A 14583-nucleotide genomic window follows, 5' to 3' on the forward strand; every position below is an offset into this window, starting at 1 on the left:
GTTTATTTATTTATTTATTCCATTTTATATTTACACCCCATAGCCCAAGCTCTCCTGGCTTTTCCTCTTCAGTGAAGTCAGGCAGGCTTTCATTGTGGTTCAACTCCTTATTGTTGCTGTTGTTGTTGTTGTTGCTATTAATATTAATTTTTGTTGTTGTTTATTCGTTCAGTCATTTCCGACTCTTCGTGACTTCATGGACCAGCCCATGCCAGAGCTTTCTGTCGGCTGTCGCCACCCCTAGCTCCCCCAAGGTCAAGTCTGTCACCTCCAGAATATCATCCATCCATCTTGCCTTTGGTTGGCCCCTCTTCCTTTTGCCTTCCACTTTCCCTAGCATCAGCCTCTTCTCCAGGGTATCCTGTCTTCTCATTATGTGGCCAAAGTACTTCAGTTTTGCCTTTAATACCATTCCCTCAAGTGAGCAGTCTGGCTTTATTTCCTGGAGTATGGACTGGTTTGATCTTGCAGTCCAAGGCACTCAGAATTTTCCTCCAACACCACAGTTCAAAAGCATCTATCTTCCTTCGCTCAGCTTTCCTTATGGTCCAGCTCTCGCTGCCATAGGTTACTACGGGGAATACCATTGCTTTAACTATGCAGACCTTTGTTGTCAGTGTGGTGTCTCTGCTCTTAACTATTTTATCAAGATTTGTCATTGCTCTCCTCCCAAGAAGTAAACGTCTTCTGATTTCCTGGCTGCAGTCAGCGTCTGCAGTATTATTTTGTTGTTGTTTAATAATGGCTGTGATCACAATGCAATCAATCAACTCTGAAGCAAGGATCACAAAGCTTTACTCTTATCCTCCTAGCCTTCTAGTTATGGGATGCAAAAGAAAACACATCTCTCTACATGATGGGCTTTGTGATTCGTTCCCACAAGCCTCTGGCATGCTTGCTCCCAGTCCTCCTCCTCTGTGCCCGCCTTGCAGGGTTGGTTTGCAATGCGTTACTGCTGGCTTTAAAATAAACAATCCTTGGCTCACTTCCTTGTGCCCCCAGAAATGTCTGCTGCCTGGCTGCCTTCCCTCCCTCCTCCCCCTGGATGCTGCTGTGGTGGGGCATCTGCCAGGACTGACTCCCCCATAGATCTATGGCATATCTTTGCCCACCTGGTGCCTGGGAGCTGTACTACATGATGGGCTTTGTGGTTTAACCCCACAAGCCTCCAGCATGCTTGCTCCCACTGCTGCCTGTCCTCCTCCTCTGTGCCTGCCTCACATGGATGGTTTGTGTGTGTCTTGCTTTGACTCAGGGGATAAGTCCTTACTGCGCTCACTTAGACTTTTTGAAGTTCCAAATAAATTTTTCAAGTGTGGAAGAAGATTCATATTTAGGTTTATCTACTCCCCAATTCATGGCATGTTGGGATTTCCTTTGAAATGGCCCCATTGAGCTGTCTGCAGCTTTAAATCCCTGAGATACTGGGGTGTCCGATTTTCAAAAATCTCCCAAAATTCAGGGGAGGCTTGGATTTGCTTGAGGCTTGGCATGCATGTATATACATGCATCAGGTGTCATGGTGCTTAATTTAACGTTTCTAACATGAAAATTGTCAGAGATATCAAAAGGGGTGTGAATTGGGGTTAGGGGTGATGCGTTAGAGGTTAAACCCCCGCCAAAATCAGGGGATGATGGGATTTGCTTGAAACTTGCCATGAATATGGATCTAGATGGCATCTGTGAGGGTGCCTGCTTCCAAGTTTTTATCTGTCAAAATGTCAGAGTAAATCCCATGTCTGAAAATGGGGTGTCCGATTTTCAAAAATTCCCCAAAATCAGGGGATGCTTGGATTTGCTTGAGGCTTGGCATGCATGTGTATACATGGATAAGCTATCATGGTGCCGACTTTGAGATTTCTAACGTTAACAGAAAAAAAGTTGTAGGCATTTTTGGATTTCAGTGCAAGTCTAGGGGGGGGGGAGCGGAGCTCCGATCTGGATCCAGAGCTTTGCAGCGAAACAGAACGGACTATAGGCGGGGTGGAGCAGACCCGATCCGGAAGTTGCGAATCTGGAAAAGAAGCTGATTGGGGGTCCATGCACACCCCTAGCACTGAGCCTTCTCTTCATACACAAACCTCCATCATAGGGATTAATGGGGATAAGCAGAAGCCGCCTAAAGGCAAAATTGTTTAGCAACATAATGAGATGGTCAGCAGGATACTTTGACTTAGAATTCTGTTACCTTGAGCCACCGGGAAAAAGTAGAAGTGCATTGATGATTCATTTGACCTGGGAAGGATTGGCTGAGTGTGATGGCGTGATAATATCTGACTCCTGATCCATGAAGCAATCCATTGTTTGATGCTTTAGAAAAGAGAGTAGCAGAGGCAACTTATTTTATTTATATTTATTTATTTATTACATTTCTATACCGCCCAATAGCCGAAGCTCTCTGGGTGGCTCACAAAAATTAAAACCATAATAAAACAACCAACATGTTAAAAGCACAATTACAAAATACAGTATAAAAAGCACAACCAGGATAAAACCACGCAACACTTTTAAGAATTAGTATATTATAGACTAGATGGGATCATGAGATTTACAAGAAAATACTCAAGTTGTATTCTTTAGCCTCGCATAGCAAACAGCTGATGTGTTTTGTGTGTTTTTTTAGGAAGTTTGATATGCCGCATGTTATTAAAACCTTGGTTTGAATATCATTTTTTAAAATGTTGTGGCACAAGTGCATATTGGCACAGTTCAGAAAGATAAACGCAATTTTGCTGAAGCTTTAACATAAGATATTTTGACGGAGGGGTGCAGACAAAGGGGTAGGCCAAGGCAGTGGCGTACGTTTCATGATTAAGTTCTAACTGAGCACCTCCCTTTGAACTCCCCTCTCGCAAAAATACAAAATCATTGATGACAGTGGAGGCATCTAGTCAAAGGTGAATTTCAGAATAGACCCAGGTTAACTGAGCCTATCTACCACTTTTCCAAGGCAGACATAGGCCTGCCTGTCACAAACATGACAGGTGAGTCAGTCGCAAGTAGTGCAGCCTGACTTTAATATTTCTGGGAATATGGAGAGGGGAATTTTTCCACTCTAAAAACCTCTTGGTTCCTGCAAACAGATCCTAGCTACTCTTTAGCATGCCTCCACGGGTAGTTTCCCCATACATCTTTTCCTCCTTCTCTATTCCTCATATTCTGAATTCTGGTGAAATGGTAGATTTCCCATCACCCCACATTAGAATAAATCAAGGCAATTAAGCAAACATGTGCAGATTTTTCAGAATGTGTTGTTGTGAGAATGATGGGGAAGGAGCAACACACCCAAGCAGCACCTACAGTAAAGTTCAGCCCAGCATTCCAGGGTGGAAGTGGATAGTGAGTATGCAGGTATTGAGTTGTCACAGGGTTCTGAATATCCATGGTGGCCACCATGGTCTCTTCTTACTGATTGCTCCTAAAGAATGGAAAGAATAAAGCCTACCATTTAGATCTGGGAAGCTGATTTAGCTCAGGTATGCAAAAGCAGATTGATGCAACATGGCTTCCCCAATCACTGATCTATTTATTCATTTAAGAAAATATATAAGAACATCGGAAGACCCATGCTGGATCAAACCAAGGGCCCATCTAGCCAGCATTCTGTTCGCACAGTGGGCAACCACCTGCCCCCAGGAAACCCACAGGTAGAACCTGTTCCCTAGCAAGTGGTGTATATAGGCTTACTGCCTCTGCTACTGGAGGTAGCACATAACTTCCAGGACTAGTAGCCATTAATAGTCTTCTCCTCCAGGAATTTGTCTACCCCCTTTTAAAGCTATCCAAATTGGTGGCCATCACTGCATCATGTGGCCATAGTTTAACTATGTGCTGGGTGAAGAAGTATTTCCTTTTATGTGTCCTGAATCTCCCACTAATCAGCTTCATGGGATGGCCTCGGGTTCTAGTATTACAAAAAAGGGAGAAAAATGCCTCCCTACCCACATTCTCCACACGATGCATAATTTTGTACACCTCTATCACGTCTCCTCTTAGCCTCCTTTTTCCAAGCTAAACAGTCCCAGCTGCTGTAACCTTCCATCACAGGGGAGAAGCTCCAGCCCTTTGAACATTTTAGCTGCCCTTTTCTGCACCTTTCCCAGCTCTATAATATCTTTTTTAAGTGTGGTGACCAGAACTGTACACAGTATTCCAAGTGTGGTCGCACCATAGATTTATATTCATTAAACAAACAAACAAATGATTGTTTACAAAACAACATTAAGGCTCTGCCATTTTCAACAAAGCACCCAAAAGCAGGGGAATTGGGAATTAAGGCCCAAAAGCCTTAACGCTACATCCTCCCTAAGGAGGCAGAAAGTGCAAGTGAAATTCTTTAACTGCACAGTTAAAGGTGCAGGTGCCCTGCCCTCTTTTAAATCTGGTCACTCTAGTATAGCTCCTGCACCTTTAACTGTTGTGATGAAGAGGAATTTCACCAGGTTCTCCACATATACAAATGACACCTGCTGAAATTCCCTTTTCTATGCAACTGTTAAAGATACAGGAGCCATGTCCTCCTTTCCATATGGTCACCCTAAAATTAGTCAGATGAAAAGTGAGTGGGGTGGGGAGGATGCCCGGCTTCCATAATTCTAGCTTCAAAAATAATGCTTGGAGAGACATTCTTCAAATACATATTTGACCAAAAACCTCCTAAACAGCTTATCTTTTAGAGTCTTCCCTTCACCTGTGTTTCATTGAAATCTCTCTCAAAATACTAGAATCTAAGGTCATCCCATAAAGCTAATTAGTGGGAGATTCAGAACAGATGAAAGTAAGTACTTCTTCACACAATGCATAGTTCAACTATAGAATTCACTACCACAAGATGTAGTGATGGCCACTAATTTGGATAAATTGGTTAGATAAATTCCTGGAGCAGAAGGCTACCAATGGCTACTAGTCCTGCTAGCTACATGCTATCTCCAGTATCAGAGGCAGTAAGCCTATGTCCATCTGTTGCTGGGAAATATGGGTGGGAGAGCGCTGTTGCACTCATGTCTTGCTTGTGGGTTCCCAGGCAACAGAACTGTGTGAACAGAATGCTGGACTTGATGGATCTTTGGTCTGATCCAGCATGGCTCTTATGTTCTTACATAATCTGGAAGACAAATTGGTGATAAGTTCAGGTGTTTACCTGGTCCCTGTGTGGCATACCATCCTCCTGTTCACTGTGGAATGACCTAATGCAGCCTTCCCCAGCCTGGTACCCTCCTGATGTTTTGGGTGTCAATTCTCATCAGCCCCAGCCAGCATGGCCAATAGTCAGGAATCCTGGATGTTGTAGTTCAAAACATTGGGAGGGCATTGACTTTGGGAAGGCTGATATAATGTATCAACCAAGCATTCCATGTGGTCACCCACTCCCACTGTGGCAATGTGTACCCTAGTTCTCCTGACCCTGTTAGAAAGGAACTGCAAAAAAGGCCAACTGTGAGAAATGCCCAATTTATGAACAAATGGCAGCTGGTCTCTCTGCTGAGCCATGGAGTGAATCCTGCCACCCCATTATTCCCTCAGCTGCAGCTAGGTCAAATTGCTGCTGATAGGTGATAGTTTAAGTAGAGGGGGAGACAAACAAAAGTTGGCCCCAGGTGAGCCTAAGAAGTCCTCCCCCCCCACACTGTCCCACGTCTCCCTCAGCTGGAGCCAGCTGAATGGCTACTAATAGATGATGACACTTCTGGCATAAGAGGAGCAAATAATACAAGCTCTGATCAGGGCCTATCAACAAATTAAAAATGTTTTTAACTAATGTGCTTAGAACTATCCATGTCTCTTTCTTTAGAAAAATGTAACTACTGGGGATGGCAAATAGTACCTTCAACAAGCAAATAGCAACTTCAAGGGCATTTTTTGTTGGAAAACCTCCCCCCTCATGACTTCAGGGTCCTGATCAAGATCCCCCCCCCCCACATACAACACCTTCCCATACAGCAGCTGCTTTTTCTAAAGAAAAAGTACTGGATAATTCTAAGCACATTCATTTTAAAAGTTGTTTAATGTAACAGCTAGTTTGGCCTTCAGCAAAGTTAAAAAGCAACAAGGGAGAGGGCCTTTTCAGTGGTGGCCCACCCAATTATGGAAAGATCTCCCCAACAAGGCTCACCTGGCGCCAACATTGTTATCTTTTCAGCTCCAGGTTAAGACCTTTCTCTTCTCCCAGGCATTTAACATGTGCTGAGTTTGTTTGTTTCTAACTGACCCCAGAATAGCTGTTCTTACAAGGATACTGTTTTTATGCTTTTTATGTTTTTAAACTCTGTATATTTGTTTTTAATGTTTACTGTTTTTAACTTTTGTAAACCGCCCGGAGAGCTTTAGCTATGGGGTGGTATATAAATGCAATAAATAAATAAAATAAAAAGCAATATAGTTCAGGGAAATATCTGTTCCGGTTGGTGGAGCTTCCATGAAAATGATCAGGTCTAATCACAGCAAATAATGTAAACTGTATTGTTGTGCATTAGTCATGGAATGGGTGTATAAACAAAGTGCTGTAACGTGCACTGATAGGACTTTTCATGGACGTGCAAATTCAATCCACACCCAGCCCAGTGCAGGAAGCACAACATTGCAGGAAAAGCTAGTAAGAGGAAGGAGCATCATGGAGTTACTTCATCTCAGAGTCTTGTAACAATGTTCCTTTCTTCCTTTTCCATGACTCATTTGCCTTAGGGTAAAAGAAAGAAACGTGGAAGTATTATATTGGATAAGAAAGCAACAATTTAGCACAGAAAGCTATGGCTCAGTCTGTGCAGTTTTTCCTATATTAAAAAATTTCCATGTTGAGCAACAAATGCTAATCCACCTACAATTTTACATGGCCTTCAACATTTCTAGTATGAAGGCAATCTATTGCAGAGAATGAATATATTTACCAGATATCTGCAAGACAAGGCCAAAAAACCTCCTTATAGCCTAAAATCCTAAAAATCAACAAGCATCTTATTACAGTTCGTTGGATGGCATCTGGCAAAAATCCACAGGACACTTATCAAGTCCACCTCATAGGTACTAGTTGGATTTTCTTATGAGTAAGCATGCTTGGGATTTTGAGTTCTGTCACATGCCACTTCCTTGAATATTTGCTTGCTGTAAGGAAAAAGAAGCCACTCCTCTCTTCTTATTTATATTCTCTACACTGTCAGTTTAAGGAGTGCATTACCTCAGAAAAGGCAGCTCATCACACCTGATAGACAAGCATGAAGTGTAAGTATAACCATAACGTGTGTGTGCGCGCTGTTTTACATGTTTTATTATAATTTGCCTTTATGCTTGCCTGAGTTTTCACTAATAAGTATGTGAGGGAAGGAGAGAAAGGAATTACTCCCCCCGATTTCTTTTTTTAAACACAGATTTTAAGGTTTATCAATTTCCCCACAAAATCTTTCAAAGAAATGAAGCTATTCAATTTTGTATCCATATGAATAGTATTTTTCTTTCCTTCTTTTTAAAAAAAAGCTTTTAAAATTTTCTGTCATCCTGTGAATGGGTATTTTTGTTACAGAAATCTGTCAAATAGATGATCCTTATGCCATTAATTTATGTGTATGCTTGATTTTCTTTCTCCCCCCCCCCTTTTCATGAAATCCTGAGGGGTCAATTTGTTTGCTGTTTGACTGTTTGTTTATTATATGCACTTATTTATTCTCCCATATTTCTGGTTTGTAAAGGCTAAATTTCCGACAAGCATTTTCTCTTTGTAGGAATACACCTTGGGGATGTCTGGGGGGCGGGGAGCCCTGGGGTGGCTTCCACAATGCTGCTGTGTTGTTTATACGATGCAGAACCCACTGCAGAGCAATTCCAGGGCTTTCCACTGAAGGTCCAAAGTTTAAAAAGTCAGTGATTTACCCCGACTTTTTTCTCTGGAGGGAGGCAGCGAAGGTGCATCTGCTGTCTGTTGTCGCTCCAGAGTCGCGGCAGAGGTGTGGGCAGGCAGATAGCACCCCCTGATTGATTGTCATCTGCCCAGACAGGGGTGATGGGTGAGCCAGTGAGCTGAATGGCCGCTGAAACGCCTCCATGCTTCTCTGGCGTGGGGAGAAGGAAACGCTTGGCGGGGAAAGCCAAGGTGAAAAAAAACTTTTTTAAAAAGTGAAGGGATGCGCAGATGTGCTCCTATGGCAACGTGGTGCCCAGGGGGGGCTCCTCCTCCTCCGATACAAACCCCACACTCACTCCTTAGCATGGGGGCAAGCGCGGGATTTGGTGGGGCTTGCAGCACCACTGTGGCACCATCAAGAAAGCCCCCTTCTCACAAAAATAATAACTGAGAGAAGTTCAAACTGTTTTCCTTCACATAGCTAAATAGATTGATATGTGGAGTTTTCTTAAAGGAAAGCATTGACAGATAGGGAAAGTACATTACAGGTTTCTTACACCAGGTGCAGAACTGTGATTTGTGCTTTTTAAGAAGCCAATGGAGACTTTTTCTTCTTTTTAACCTCCTGATTGTGTCAGGTGAAGCAAACAGGGGGAGCTTAATTCTCTCTTCCCTGTGCTCCATGATCTAAATCCAAATCAGGATCATGTGTAATTAACATATAGTACAAAAATTAACAATAAAAAAACAACCCTCAGCTAACATAACACGTAGTTTGGCTCCAAGTGTGTTCAAACTAAAAGCTCTTCTTACCTTGGCATGAGAATATCTCAGAATGATGTATACATGCATGTACCTTGATGACTTGCATAGGTATATATAAATTGCTACCATAGGAGGAAATGTGTCTGAAATGATATGAAGATATACTTAAAAGCACTTGCAGTATCTGGGCTGAAATCTCATCAGTGTATACTGATAACATATAGCTCTGCCTCTCTTTACCATCCATCCATCCTCTGATCCTGGGGAGGTGGTGTCTAGATAAGGGCAAACAGGTTGCAATTTAATCCAGGCAAAATAAATGTGCTATTGCTCTGATACTTTGAAAATTCGGGCAACGGTATGCATTCTGACCTACACAGGATTGGACTGCCCCTGAAGAATCAAGTACATACTCCTGGACTCAGAATTGTCCTTAGAAATCTGGGGGTGGAAGGGGGGAGGGAATCATGGAATCATGAGGGGGGAGATTTTCCACCAAAAATTGCCCCTTGAAGCTGCTGTTTGCTTGAAATTTTCTGAAATCTAGAATTCATTCACAGATACATACTCAGTGAACAGATCGGGGGACAGCCCACCATCATAACACACACACACACACACAATCTACCCATATACTAACAATACGAGTCACTGATCAGCTCACTACAACAAGCACAGTCAGTATTTTATCAAACAATGCAACATGCAGGAACATACTATACTATACACTTCACTTTGGTTGATCTGTTTCCTTCCTCCTTGAGGGTTGGTTTGACAGGGAAAGTGGTGCTTAAACTGTTTATTCCCTAATATTTTTGCTTAAGATCTCAACTGGAAATGATATTATGTTTGTATGTGCTATAAGAAAAGCCCAAAGGAGTACAAATTCAATTCAAAATTGGGCTCCATGTGTTTGTCATACCAAAAGTGATCTATATTCCCAAAAACAGCAGGTGGCATTTTACTCTAATGGCACAATCTACGCATATCTACTCAGAAGTAAGTTCCATTGTCTTCAGTGGAGTTTACTCCTTAATAAGGGTGTTTACGATTGCAGCCTTAATGCATTTATAATGTCAGCTAGTGATTTTCCCCATTGACCTATTAGGTGTTAATATTAATTACACATTTTCTCTTGAATTAGTAAAATATGTAACCATTAATAGTATTTATGTGTTTCAATGGCAATAGGCTATTAAACACAGCTAACTTATTAAACACAGCTAACCAGATTGCAACAGCTCATTGCTATATTCCTAGTCAACTGGGTCAGTCTTATGAGCTGCTGTGCAACACAGCAAGAGGAAACAATATTGGGCTCTAGCCTTCTAATGGCATTTCATGAAGAGCTGATTCTGGTCCAATAGTAATCCTGAGTGCTGCTACACTGCCAAGTACCCCTTGCCCTGCCATAGTAAATTAGCTGATGCAACAGGAGTAGGACGTAAGTAAGTCAAAAAGAAAGGAAAGCTGAAGGTTGCCCTGGCAGGAGACAGGATCAACCAAATCTGCCCACAGTTCCCACCCCAAACATAGGACGCTGATGTTAGCTACAAAAGTGTTGTTTGCACCACTCCATTGCCAAGCTAGTCTCTGACCCAGAACCAATAAGCTATCAGACTTCTGGATTTATCTCTCTTCCAGGGCTATAGCACAGAGCTATGGTTCTGTTAAGAAGTCTTGTGAGAATATCAGTGTCTCTAGTTAGCTACTGTAGGCTTGGTTGTACAGGTGTTCACCACATACCACATTGTACATGCCCCAACCCCCACCCACCCACTCCTCACATTCCTTATTCACGTGTTCTTTCCCCCCTTCTCTTATATCTGTTCTACACCATCCCAGTAAATCAAGCATTTCTTCCCTCGCATCCAACATTTTTAGAACATAAGAAGTGCCCTGATGATCAGACCGAGGGTCCATCTAATTCAGCACTCTGTTCACACTGTGGCCAACCAGCTGTCAACCAGGGACCATCCAAACAGGGCACAGTGCAACAGCACCCTCCCACTCATGATCCCCAGCAACTGGTGTACACAAGCTTACTGCCTTAGATACTGGAAGCAGCACATAACCATCAGGGCTATGATAGCCTTCTCCACCAGGAATTTATCCACCCCCCTTTTAAAGCCAATAAAACAGTTCTAACATATCAAACCATAGACGGAGAGTTACGAGAGAGCATATTCAGAGCACACACTGAACTGATTTGACACCCATTCTTCCTTCTTTCTAGTTTTGTAGGGAAGGGGCATGGTGGGACATATTGATGCTAGATGCAACTGTGTCTTAAAATATTGTGGCGGAACGGATTGCTTGGTCTGATGTCTGAACCAAATCACTGACTAGAGTATTATTGATTAGATTTAAACAAAAATAGCCATGGGTGCATTGTAATGCTGAGATTATATTCCCCACACCCAATGTCAACACCCCATTTGGAGGCTGTGAAGCTGGGTGGCATTTCGGTGATTCACACTTCCCACTGCAGCTGGTGGTGCTGTTTTTCAAGTCTCTTCCTACCCAGAAGAGCTTAGCTTGAGAGAACAGTTCTTTCTTGCTTTTGCTTTTACTTACTTTGGTAGAATTTCTTCCAAAAATGCCATCAGGGAAAGAGCAGGAGAGGGAAACTTATAACAAAAAAAAAAAAAAAAAGAACGTCTGGCTCAATGCCTGATAGCAGAAAGAATTATGCCTGTGTGCCTAAAAACTTATTTGCAACTAAAATGTACTCTTATAAACTCCATTCAGAAAATGCCATTGAGTTCTGTGCCTCCTTCAACCCCCTAGCATATAACAATCATGGTGGAATTCAGATTTCATCTCTTCCTGAGGGAGCTTCCAGACAGACATCTCCTAGCACTACGAGTCAAAGGCCACTGTACAGTTATTTCATCTTTTCCTCTTTAACAGATTTTCTGTCTTAGGAAAAAAGGATGGAAGAAGCAGTTGGAACACATTTATTTATTTATTTATTCATTCATTCATTTATTTCATTTTTATACTGTCCAATAGCCGAAGCTCTGAGCCAAAGCATGAGAGGGTGAGAAATGGAAGACATCATTGTTTAGACCAGGGGTGGGCAGAAGGAAGCACTCCTGGTATTTTGAACTCAACTCCCAGCATTACTGACCATTCGTCATGCTACCAGGTACTTCTGGGAATTGCAGTCCAAAACAGAGAGATCTACCTTCTGCCCACCCCTGGTCTAGACACTCATAAAAGTCCATGCATGATGGTGCAAAGAGTGTGTCTGGCAGCAGGATAGCTTCCATTGGCATGGAGTTATTATAGTCTATCAATTTTTATTAACTGCTCAAGGAAATCATGAGGCAAGCATGGGGGAATTGTAAGATGGTGTAATATTAGGATCTCTACATGTGTTACACAGCTCGGAGAAGGAAACGTGGCTCAAAGAGGCTCAACAATCTTGTGTCATTTTGTTTGTTGCATCTGAAACCTTTCCATGGTTCACAGACTGTATTCTCCTTTTCAGAAAAGAAAGGAAGTCTAGAAAGTGTTTACTCCACAGAACACGACTGAATTGTGATAAGACACAAGAGAAGTTTATCTGGATCAGGATCTTTGCAACAGTTCGACTAAGGTATCTACCACTGACATAATAACTTATCTGAGGAAAAGAGATGCCAGGCTTCTCAATGTGCTTTGTATTTAGTTTGTAAATAAAGTAAGAGCAGCCATTGTTTGGCTGACACATACTTATGTACATTATTATGTACCAGAGGTCCCCAACCTTTTTGGACCAGTGAACACATTTGGAAATTTGAGAAACTAGTGGGCACCACTACAAAATGGCTCCTATGGAGGCCGTAGCTAGTCACATAATGGCTGTTGTGGGGGCATATCTAGTCAAGAGCTGGTGGGTGGGTGAGAAATAATGTGCTAGAAGCTGGGAAAGAGGTGGAAATAGGAAGAGTTGCTTCTTGGCCTGCCCAGTATTCTTCTGTCCACAAAGGCCTTTCCTCTTTGTGTGCGCACGCTCTCTCTCTTTCCACTCACAGCCCATAGCCTCACTATTTCTCTTCCCAACACCTTTCCTCACTGCTTCCCACCCTTTCCTGAGCCTTCTTCCGCACCCTTCCTAACCCTAAGCCTCACTATTTCTCTCCACACCCCCACGCCCAGCTCTAGCCTTGTTCTTTCTGTCCCCCCTGTGCTTTTCCCTTGCTTTCTCTCTCCTGTTCACTGAACAGTTGATCAGTGGCAGGTTCAAGACCAGGAAGGAGACCCTAGCCCCTTAACGTTTTTCCATTTCTTATTAAAAGTCATTTTTTGAAGGAGGTAGTGAGTGAAGAACTGCGTGGGCACTGTTGGGGACCCCTGATATTCATAAATCAATGGACTGAGTGAGAATCTTTTTCCCCACATCACATGCTCACTCTGTTGCACCTCTCTCTCTCTCTCTCTCTCTCTCTCTCTCTCTCTCTCTGACACACACACACTCCTAACCCTACTCTTCCCCCTTTCTAGCCCTAGTTTCTCACTTCCACCCCCAACCCTAACCCCCAACTCCATTCTTATCCACCCACCTTCCTAACCACTGTCCCCAAAATCTCCTATGAAGGTACCCTCTCTCCTGCCCATCACTTCTTTTCTCTCAATTATAATAATAATAATAATAATAATAATAATAATAATAATAATAATAATTTAAAAATTATTTCTTACCCGCCTCTCCCTCTGGATCGAGGCAGGGAATATCATCAAATACAAAAATACTATAAAGTACATAAAACTGATTAAAAACATATAAAACTGATTAAAAACATATAAAACTGATACATTATTTAAATAACAGCCAGACATCTTAAAATTTGATTGGGTAGGCCTGCCGGAAGAGATCAGTCTTTATAGCTTTTTTATATTCAGAAAGACTGTTAAGTTGGCGAATCTCTCCCAGCAGGCCATTCCACAGTCTAGGAGTGGCAGAAGAGAAGGTCCTCTGGGTCATGGTTGTCAGCCTAGTCTTCGCCTCTGTCTCTCTACTGCTCTCCTCCCTTACACAAACACACATGCACACACTGTTTGTGACAAGGCTTCACTGCTGGAAGTGCAATAGAGCAGGAGATTTACAGCAGGGACAAGTAAAGCTCTGGACTGTGGCTCCTTCTAGTTTTGTGCTCTATGACTCACTGTGGGCACGTTCTTGCCATTGTGTGTTATGCAAGGCAAAAGCATTGCCCGTATCTGCTGCTGTAATGCTATGACTGTTACCATTAAATATTCCTGGTGCATGCGGTGGAAATCTCAATGCTCCGACTAATGGATCGCAGAGGCTATTTGAACGTTAGAGTGGGTGCTAGAATTCCAGATGGGCCAGTCACCAGCCTCATGGTAGAGTAAACACTGCCATTAAAGTATAATAATAATACTAAAGGAGGAGAACAAAGGTGAGTTGCCAGGAATAGCAGACCTGAATCATCCAGGATGTTCCTGCAGTTTCACATGTCCAATGACAGCTTGCAGCAAGACCTCACAAAAAAGCATTAAAATGGTGCATGAAAGGAAATGCCTTGCTCTCCACAATCAAAAGTAAGATCCAACAGGGAGTCAGGAGATCAGATGATATAAAACACCTGTTGGAGACCAGGGAAGACATTGTGTTTGAGATAGGGTAAGATGGCTGAGTGGAAGAGGAAAATCCCCAGCTGGAGCTGAAGTCTGTACTGAGTTTGGTACCTCACCATGATCTCAACCAATGGCAACTCCTGCTTGATATTGCTGTAAGTCTAGCACCTTTTCTAAATCAATCAATCAATCAGTCAATTCTATCTTTCATGGGGACTTTACATGTTCCATGTTTATAATGGGGGGGATCTGTTTTGCTAGAATATCTTTTATAATCTATAATGGATAGGTTTCTGTCACGTTTAAAAGCTACCCACTGGGTTATCGGTGGTATATACCTGTGGATCTACATTTCGCATGAAGCAGGCTATGACTTGTTGTTGTTGTTAGTGGTATAA

Source organism: Elgaria multicarinata, chromosome 5, assembly GCF_023053635.1.
Source record: "Elgaria multicarinata webbii isolate HBS135686 ecotype San Diego chromosome 5, rElgMul1.1.pri, whole genome shotgun sequence".
Classification (NCBI taxonomy): Eukaryota; Metazoa; Chordata; class Lepidosauria; order Squamata; family Anguidae; genus Elgaria; species Elgaria multicarinata.